Below are 10,164 nucleotides of genomic sequence, written 5' to 3'. Positions count from 1 at the left end.
CACCTTGGACTCCTCGGTCTCAAAGGTGCGAGGCTGCAGAGAGAAATGCATGGAACACTTGGTTATGAATGTTCTGCAGTAATTAGGCTCACCGGAGTAGTTCTCGGGAACTGGTAGGCGTGGTTCGGGTCGATAGCTGGGTTCGGTGCTAGCCCGGGGAACAGACGGTGCAGGTGGCGCAGCGGGAGTAGTCAGCTGTTGGATCAGCTGGGTGAGCTCGGACACCTGTGTCACCAGCGCTTAGACAGCGCGTCCGGTGTTGACGATGCTCTCCTGCTGCTGATCCATGCGGTTGACACTGTGGTGAAGTGAATTCGGAGAGTGAGGTGGAACTTGCTGCTTCCATAGTTGGTCAGAGCGTTCTGTAACGGTAACAAATGGGTGAGGAAGCAAATGCAAGAGTTAAATGTAATGTTTATTGATAACAGGAATGTAACTGAGTCCAAGGGAAACAATGGTGATAACAGCGATGGCAGACGATGATCCAGGAAGTGGTGGTGAGTAGATGCAGCAGGAGAGCGTGACACAGGCCTGAGATGAGCAGTCCGTGGTGGTAGTCGGTGCAATCCGGTGGTGAAGAGTGGACGGGGTTCCAGGGAAGACAACAGCGAACAAACAGCACAGAGGGACAAGGACAAGAACCAGGCAACCAGACGGGGAAACTGCATAAAACGCTCTGACAAACACAAGACGGAAGACAGGGCAATAAATAGGGAACAGGTGATGAGTAACAGCTGGTGCAAATGAACAATCAACGGCGACGCCCACATGAAACAATCAGTGCAGACGAGCGACACACAAAACTCCACCCACATAGTGAAAACCTGAGACCACGGTTTACCAACCGTGACAGTCTATTACTTGTATTTCAGTTAATGTGAAGATTGTGGCAGATATATGTCATCCTGGTTACAAAGTGAATGAATAACGTTATATAGAGGTGCAAGTCAAGCTACAGCACACATAGCAGTAGCTCCACTCACAAATCGTCTATTTACATATTTGCTTGTTCAGTCTTTGCATATCCAATGGAATTTCACGCTTGCGAGAGTGATTAGCTGTGATTAGCCTCGTGCCTACGGTCATAACAGACTCTTTCTCTTGTGATATTGCGTTATTATTTTCTTTGGCTGTTTGCTGCAGATGCTGTCTCTAGAGCTTAAGCTACATTGAACACAGAACATCGCTGTAAGGCATCTATTAAGGACTTTCAGAGACCGTTATGTCACATTCAGCGTGGATATCCAGCCATTACAGGAATCCTGTGGCCTGAGGGCCGATGGGGTCCTGAAGTGAGACCGGAAATGACAATCTGGCTTCGAATCTCAGGTGACACGTGACCAGATTGGGACCAGATCACACATCTCAAAAGAAAATCCCCAGTTTTGCAATAGACCGAATTATTTATTTATTATTTAGCGAGCATTCCTGTTCAACAAATGATATTTTGTCACAAAAGATATGACTGAATCAATTTGTGAGGCCAGCGATCTGCCCTGAGGCTCAATGTGAGCACTGTTATAACAAAGCAAGTTGTCTGCTTAATTAAAAATGATGGTGGAATGATGGTGAAGCCGCGGTCATTGGGGATAGAAACACCATGTGCTCAGAATATCCTACAGCCCGTGATATGATTTTTGTGCAGAAAATGACCTCTTTATCCCAACCACCCAGAAGAAAATATGTGTCCGTAAGCCTTCCATGCATGACGCTATCAGGACTGGTGTAAATTGGATGAATTTCAAAGATGGGAAATTTCCATGAAATGCCAGTCTCTTTGAGGGTCTGGAATAAGTGTTAGGGTAAGAGTCACGATCCTGAATTTATAATAGTGATTCATGACTCTATTGCCGCTCTTCAGTTCCATAATAAGGCTCATTGCAGCTTTCTATGTATTATTCATCTTACAGTAGGAGCAGTTGCATGGAGTCTCCTCCTCTCATTTTCATTACTATAAAGCATACAAGTGCCTTATTTATTTATTTATTTTTGGTTACACTTTAAAATAAGGAACACACATTCACTATTAATTGAGAGTTTTCCCTCAATAATCTCCGGATATGCTGCTTATTAATTAGAAAGGTAGTATAAGTTTAGGCATGGGTTTGGATGAAAGGATCCAAAATATGGTCATGCAGAATAAAGCATTAATATGTTTTTTATAACTAATACTATAACTGCCAATATGCTAGTAATATGTATGCTAATAAGCAGTTAATAGTGAGAGTAATTGGTCGTTAAAATAGTGTTACCATTTAAAAAATAAAAATAAAATCCTTCAAAGGGGATTTAGATTATCATTACTGTAAAACAATAAAAACTACTTTGATACAATGTATTGTCATTTAAATGTGCATAAATTAAAAGCAATACAAGAAAAACTGCAACAATAAAATAAGATTATACATAAAAAAATAAATTACATTTAAATTACAGTAAAATTTATGCAGAACTTGGGGGTGCTATGTTATGAATAAATGCCACAATGCAATATATATATATATATATATATATATATATATATATATATATATATATATATATATATATATATATATATATCCCCCCCCACAAACACACACTTATATTAAAAAAAAAAATCTAAATGATTTTAAAAATAGGTTTAAATTTACCATTAATTCATCATGGACCATTCTCTTTTTGTTTTTTATTAAATATCCCAGTGTTTATTAGAAATTATAAATCCATGTAATTTTTTTTAACCTGTCACTCATGAGATCTTTGCAATTAGCAATGTAATTAGCAAACAACAGTTATCCAATAAAGTCCAATGAACAAAATCAAGTACTGCCTTACATTTTTTCTCATTCAAGAAGCCTTTTCACTTGTATATATGCTATAATAGGCAAGAAAAGACCTTAAAAAAAATTTTCCCTTTGATTTTAGGGTTAAATAACCTGGAAATATTCTTGACAGCTTTTGTGAGATTTGCTCATGATGTAAAACCATCATGCCCCAAAACTATAGTAGTTCCATAGTACCAAAACAGCCCAGTACTTTTTACAGTACTCCTTTTTTGTTAGTGAAATGTGATGCTGTTGTAGTTCTTCTTCTGATCATTGAAATTAATTTCACCCTCGCACACGTTGAAATATATGTAGAAACTGTTGTTTGGTTGATCAGTTGAGACCTGTTTCTTCCCCAGACACTTCATCATCTGGGCAGACTAGAAATGGCCACGTCTTCCAAAGGATGGGTGAGAACTAAAATGATTTCAATAATATGTTGTGTGCCAAGTTTAGTTTAGTGAGTTCTCTGTTAACTGTCTGGAAGACAAACAAAAACTGGTTTAGGAGGGCTAAGGGTGAGATCCGACATGTGAAATACTCTAAGAAGAAACGTCTTGTTCATATAAGTGTGAATTTATTAAATACAACCGGCTCAAATACAGCGGGTAAACAGACTTCATAACGTATCACCCCAACTTTAAACCAAACAGATGCAACCTCGGTTTATTCCTCAGCATATCATGTAGTTTAGCTCATGTCATGATTATACACTTCCATGCCTGTGCTCCGTGTGCCTGGGTATGGCCAGGTTTTTTTTTTATTAGGCCATGGGTGCATTCTGTAGCTTTAACAGATGGTGTATATATATTTAAGGGTGATGCGTCTGCAGTCAAACACCATAAATAGCGTTAAATACATATTTCTATGCTCGGGATGAAAAAGAGCATGATTCATAGAACAGGAAGTGAACACCTCTCAGCCTCTATATACAAATGCACTGTGCTATATTTCATCTACCAGCTGTAAAAGGTCACGTCAGACCCAGTTAGGCAGGGAAATGAGATTATAATAATCATCTTAAAGCTAAGAAAGGCCTACTTAAGGAGCTCTATTGTGGCATGTTGATGTCTCAGAGCTGCGAAACAGAGGACAGCGGAGAAGAGAGCCGGAGGAAACGAGACACGCTCGCCTTCCCGACGGACAGAAGTCACTACGAGACGCCCGTTCAGCTGAGCATCTCAGGTCAGAGCGTGTGATGCATCTGAGCATTGGTTTGGATCTGTGCGGTGCGGTTCAGACGTGATGTGCGTGGGTGGCTCAGATGAGATTCTCTTTGAGAGTACTTCAAAAATCTCAAAAAATCATTGTGATTGTTGCCCGAGGTGTAGACGGATCCCGGTAGTCTCAAACCTCCTCCACGCTGCAAATGCCTATCAGAAATTCTCTGTTTACTTCGGGCACTAAAAGCAATCAGTATTGTTTTCATATTTGGACTGATGTGTTTACAGCATTGGGGAAGCAGGCTATGCCAGCTCTTATTCCTAAGTGACTGCGGTGTCAGGGTTCAGGGACCACAATGCACTTCTGACGTGTCTGCGCTGCAGACTTGGAGACTCTTTGACTATTTATAACCAGCGAGACATAATACAAAGAGTTCAGGGCTCTGAGATAATGAAGGAAAACACATCTTCTGGGAGCCCTGGCTCAGTGGTCTGTCCTTCAAACTCATGCAACCATGTAACAGCACAAGGGTTTTAACAATTTATGGGTTTTTTTCCTCCTATGAATAGACCCTGATGCTTCTGGATTTGGCCTTCTACATACATTAAGAAGAGTAAGCCTTTGTTAAGGCTCTTTTATAATTCACATCTGTTGTTTAATTGATATATTTATGGCTGGGCATACTCATTTGTGCATTTCTCTCATTTTCATGCTCTTAAATTATGAGCTGGAATTCATAAACATTATAAATGTGCACTAATAATTCAGAATTTTTATTTACTGTTTTTGAAAGAAGTCTTATATGCTTGTCAAAACTGCATTTAATTGATCAAAAATACAATAAAAACAGTAATATTGTGAAATAATATTACAATTTAAAATAGTTGTTTTCTATTTAAATGTATTTTAAAATGTAATTTATTCCTGTGATGCGCAGCTGTATTTTCAGCATCATTACTCCAGTCTTCAGTGTCACATGATCCTTCAGAAATCATTCTAATATGAACAATATTAAAGTTTTTATTTTTTTTTATTTTTACCGTATTTTGATTTAATAAACACAACCTTTGTGAGCATAAGAGACGTCTTTTAAAAACATTAAAAATCCAAAATTTTGATTGGTAGTGTACTTGAAAAGGGAAGCTCCAAAATGATTTTTTATATATATATATAAAATAAAATGATCATAAATAATTACAATTATTTGTAATTATCATTCAAGTATTTTAAAACAATTATATTAATTAATACAATATTGTAATATTGTTCTCTAATGTGTACATGCCCATATTTATAGCTTTACATATTTAATATGCAAGCCATAAACACTGATAATGTATAATTTATTTCATTTAATTGGATTATTTGGACAAGTTTTGATTCAAAATATTGATTCACTGATTCAGTAAAACAAATATCTAGTAATGTTACAAACATACAAATACACTTTTGTGCTTCTGTGTGCAACATCAAAAGGTTCACTTTGAATAAAAGCTTGTGTGAATGTAATGCAAATGCTTTGTGAATTGGTTTAAATGCTTGATTAAAAAGAATCAGATCCAAGGAATCATTGTTAAACAGGCTTCATTGGCAAACGCCCGCTTTAGGGCTCTTCTTTCCTGCTGCAGTATGTGAAGCTGGTGGATTTCAAGGAGGAGTTGAGAGCTCACCAGGATCTAGATGGGTTCTTGGCCCAGGTCAGCATCCTGCTGGATGTGAGGGCGTTCTCTCTGGATGAAGTGCGCAGAATGCTGGAGCATGTGGCCACGGACGGCCAGGGCAGCTGCAATGCGGAGGAGGTCATGAGCGCTCTGTTCACAGACGCCGGAGGACAGGAGGCCAGCGGTGAGCAGTGGGCCGTCTGCCCCAAAGGCCACAGGTCATCTAGTCTAGCAGTCCAGAAATCCAGGGCAAACCCTCTGAGGATGAGCTTAATGGAAGTCCCACTGTCTTTACAAGAAAAAAATAAATAAATACAGGGAATGTATTTTACTGTATTCTCTCTCTCTCTGTTGACTGAGACCATTCAGAGTGTGACAGTGACAGCCACTGGAGTTCACTACCAGCAGTCCTGGCTCTGTGTGCTGTATGTAGACCTTAAACATCAATAAAAAAAGCACTTACATTTTTTTCCCCCTTTATTTATGTATTTATGAAGCCTAACTGTATGTGGTCCAGCAAAAGTTTTTTTTTTCTTTTTTTTCCTTTTTTTCACTCTCTCTCAGTAAAGCATACTGTAAAAACCCCGGTACATTTTAGGCCTATAATATACATGCATTTAGTGCAATGTTAAAGTATTTTCATACTTTTATGTATCCTTATGGTGCTAATATTGCAAAACCATTAAAATGATCATTGTACTTTTCATATCTACAGTGAATTTACATAATGCAATTAATTAAAGTTTAGAATAATTAAGGTATTTTAATGTTTTTTGAAAGTCTCATGCTCATCATGGCAGCATTTCTTAGATAAAAATACAGTAAAAACAAAAATATTGCAAAATATTATTACAATTTTAAATAAATATTTTCAGTTTGAATGAATCTTAAAATGCAGTTTCTTATTTTTATCAATGATGATAACAGTTTTTGCTACTTAATATTTTTATGGAAGTCATGATGCATTACCATTCAAAATTTTATTGTAAGTGCAATTTAATATATATATATATATATATATATATTAAATTGCACTTACAATAAAATTTTGAATATACATATATATATATATATATATATATATATATATATATATATATCAGAAAGCATACATTAAATTGATCAAAAGTGATTTATAATGTTTAAAAAACAAAAAAAGCAGTTCAATTAACTTTTCATCAAAGCATCCTATGCTAAAATATTAAGCACAATGATACTGATATGACATTGATATGACACTGATAATAATCAGAAATGTTTCTTGAGCAACAAATCAGCAATAATAAATTACTTTTAAATATTCACATAGAAAATGTATTTTAAATTGTAATAATATTTCACATTGTTACTGTTTTTATTGTATATTTGATCAAATAAATACCGCCTTGCTAAGACTTTGATTTAAAAAAAAAAAAAATTTAAAAATCTTTTTCCAAACTTTCTGCCATCTGCTATTAATAGCAATTGAGATGTACACAAAATTATTTATTTTACACAATTTTAACACAAAAATGCATGCCTAGAAACGATCAAGCAGGCACATTTATTGTCTGATGCAAAAAAAGCTAAATATCACAATATTAAATATGAAAAATCTGTCTATTTAATCACTTATTGTTAGAAAAGCGTGTCCTTCTGTATTCAGCTGTAATGTGAAGAGTCTTCAGAGAGCCTGTGTTTGTGTTTCTCATCTAGAGCGGCTGCAGAACTGGGGCGTGAACCGCTGCGAGGTCTGCTATGTTATCCTCATCCTGGCACTGCCTCTTACAGTAAGCCGCTCCTTTCACCCTCCAATCATCACCTAAAGTGACAAAAACACACATTTGGGTTTGCACTGCTGTCTGCTAATTTGCAATTGTTTCAAACCTTGTAAATTTTTACACTTGAAGTTTTTATTTTTATTTTTTAAAATCTGTTGTGTTTCTTCTAGCATCTCAGATCTATTTAAACCTCTTTTGTATTTTTTGTGGTCTTTTTGTCTACTCTTTTGTAGAGACCGACCCACACAGGAACAAACCACTCTAGGTCTGAAGCCGAGAGAGGCTCGGGGCATGTAAAGGACTTGGCCAACCAATTATCTGCTCAGTCTGCCTGTTACCTTAATGTTGGGTTTTCTCTGTGGGCCGTGAAGTGCACTCTTCACACGTACACACCGCCCTCACATTATGCTGAACTAGTGGTGCAAACGATCACAAAACTCACAGTTCAGATCATAATACGGTTTTTGAGTCACGGATCAGTTCATTTTTTGGTTAAAAAAAGTGCTTTCATTTATTACTTAAAGAACACTTATACCACAGCAAAAACTACTAGCCTAACTAATAAAGTTGTCAAGTCAGTAATAAAACAAGAGCAAATGCACAAATTACAAGCACAATACAAAATAACAACAAACAAAAGCAGTAACAGTATTCAGATTCGTATTCAGAAATGTAAAAAGTGTAAAATAAGACTATAGTATTCAGTGTTTAAATTAAATACACATTAATCTTTGTTGTTTGATAAAAATTATTGCTTGAGACAATTATAACACAAACAAGCTATCTTGTTTCAACTGCGGAAAGATGTCAATATATACACAGTTCAAGTCCACCAATGTTAATCTACTAATGTATTGTTTGACTACTCAAAAGAGAATATAGGAATATATAACTTAATTTGTGTTTTGCTGCTAGCAAAATTTCACACACACAAACAGAAAATGGTTTTAAATCTCTTTTTTTCTTTACTCAAAGTTGATTTAGACGAACGAGACGCTGCATCGGAGAATGCTTTGGGAACGCCTTCAACGTGACCGGCTCTGAATCATGTGTGTAATCAGACCAATGGATGGGCGAGATGTCATAGGCGGGGGACGTCAGAGACCAGGAAGCTAAAAAGGGTGAAACCGGCATTTAGCCTCTAGGAATGAAGCAAGCGCCGGCAGAGATACCGGAAGTGTGGCACTGCGACACAGCATCTCGTTCCCTCGAGGAACCTTGGTTACATAACCTGAGACGTTCCTCTTAAGGAACTTGAGCTACGTCGGAGAATGCTTTGGGAATGAGAATGCCCACACCACCAGACTTACAAATTTCTGCCTAGTGTGGGAAACTGCACAGCTAGGGTGAGAGAACAGAAGAGCCTGGAGTGGCTCGCATATCTACAGTAGTCCATAGAACCTGACAAAGGTTAAGGGTGTGGACCAACCCGCAGCATCACAGATGTCTCGCATAGAGACACCCGTTAAGAAGGCCTTGGAGGCCGCTACACCTCTGGTGGAGTGAGACTTGACCCCCAGGGGCGAGGGGAGATCAGAGGACTCGTAGGCTGTAGAGATGGCATCTATTATTCACCGACTGAGAGTCTGCTTTGTAGAGGAGAGACCTCTCTTAGGGGGACCATAACAAATGAATAACTGGTCTGCCCTTCTCCACAGGGCAGCTCTGTGGACGTATGTGTCCAGTGCTCCGAAATGTAATGCAGGCAAGGAGGAACACACAGCTTGAAACGCTGCCTGCCCTCACCTAGTTTGTGCTTGCTCTTATGGGTTGCTTTTGACATGTTGGGAGGGACAAACTCACAAACGAATATGGTACAGACACACACACAGAGCACTTGCTGAAAGACAGAAGGCTAAATGCCGGTTTCACCGCACGTGCTTTTAAGCTTCCTGGTCTCTGACGTCACCCGCCTATGACGTCTCGCCCATCCATTGGTCTGATTACACACATGATTCAGAGCCGGTCACACATTCCCAAAGCGTTCTCCGATGCAGCTTGAGTTCCTGAATTTACTTAAGAGATTTGTATTTGTGTATGTTCTTTCTTTCTTTCTTTCTTTGTTTTGTTTTTATATTGACATAATGTTCGGATTTTTGCACCTTTTTCTAAAAATCTAATGATTCATGCACAACTGTTTTCAACACTGATAAAAGTGTTTCTTGAGCAGCAAATCAGCATATTAGAATGAAGACTGGAGTAATGATGTACAGGTTCACAGGCATAAATTACAGCAGTTATTTCAAATCATAATAATATTTCACATAATTACTGATTTTATTGTATTTTTTGTTTTTATTGTTGTATTTGTTATGATTATTGGAGACCATTTTATAAATAAATAAATAAACGTGTTACTCAACTTGAAGTAGATGACCAAACTGTAAGTGTTATACAATTTTAAGTGTGTTACTAAACTTTAAGTGTTTGATGATATTTTTATTGTTGTGTTGTTTTTTATTTGTGCTGTTGATTATTATTGGTATGTTTGTGATGTTAATTAGTTTTGTTGATATGTTTCAAAGCTTTCACTAGACTGGTGTAGAATTTTATTATTTTATTATGTTTATTGGAACATTCCTTATTCACACATTAATGTAATTATTGTAGTTATTTCAGAGATTGATATTCAGTTATTTTATTTTTTTTGTTTTCCTGCTAGAGACATAATATTTCAAGCGCATTTGTTTTTATGTAGCATCTGGATCACAAATAAATTACAATTTTCAATCTTGTGATAATTTACTTGTTTATGCACTTAAGATTTTACGA

General features: G+C 37.0%; 1 pseudogene; it reads left to right on the top strand.

The window, feature by feature from the left end:
* Positions 1-469: 469 nt before the first annotated feature.
* The window catches only part of LOC109089398, a 20,720-nt pseudogene continuing 11,025 nt past the window's right edge, over positions 470-10,164 (top strand).

This window comes from Cyprinus carpio, chromosome A14, assembly GCF_018340385.1.
Source record: "Cyprinus carpio isolate SPL01 chromosome A14, ASM1834038v1, whole genome shotgun sequence".
Classification (NCBI taxonomy): domain Eukaryota; kingdom Metazoa; phylum Chordata; class Actinopteri; order Cypriniformes; family Cyprinidae; genus Cyprinus; species Cyprinus carpio.
The sequence above is the reverse complement of the archived record's forward strand: the minus strand, read 5'-3'. Positions and strand labels throughout refer to the sequence as shown.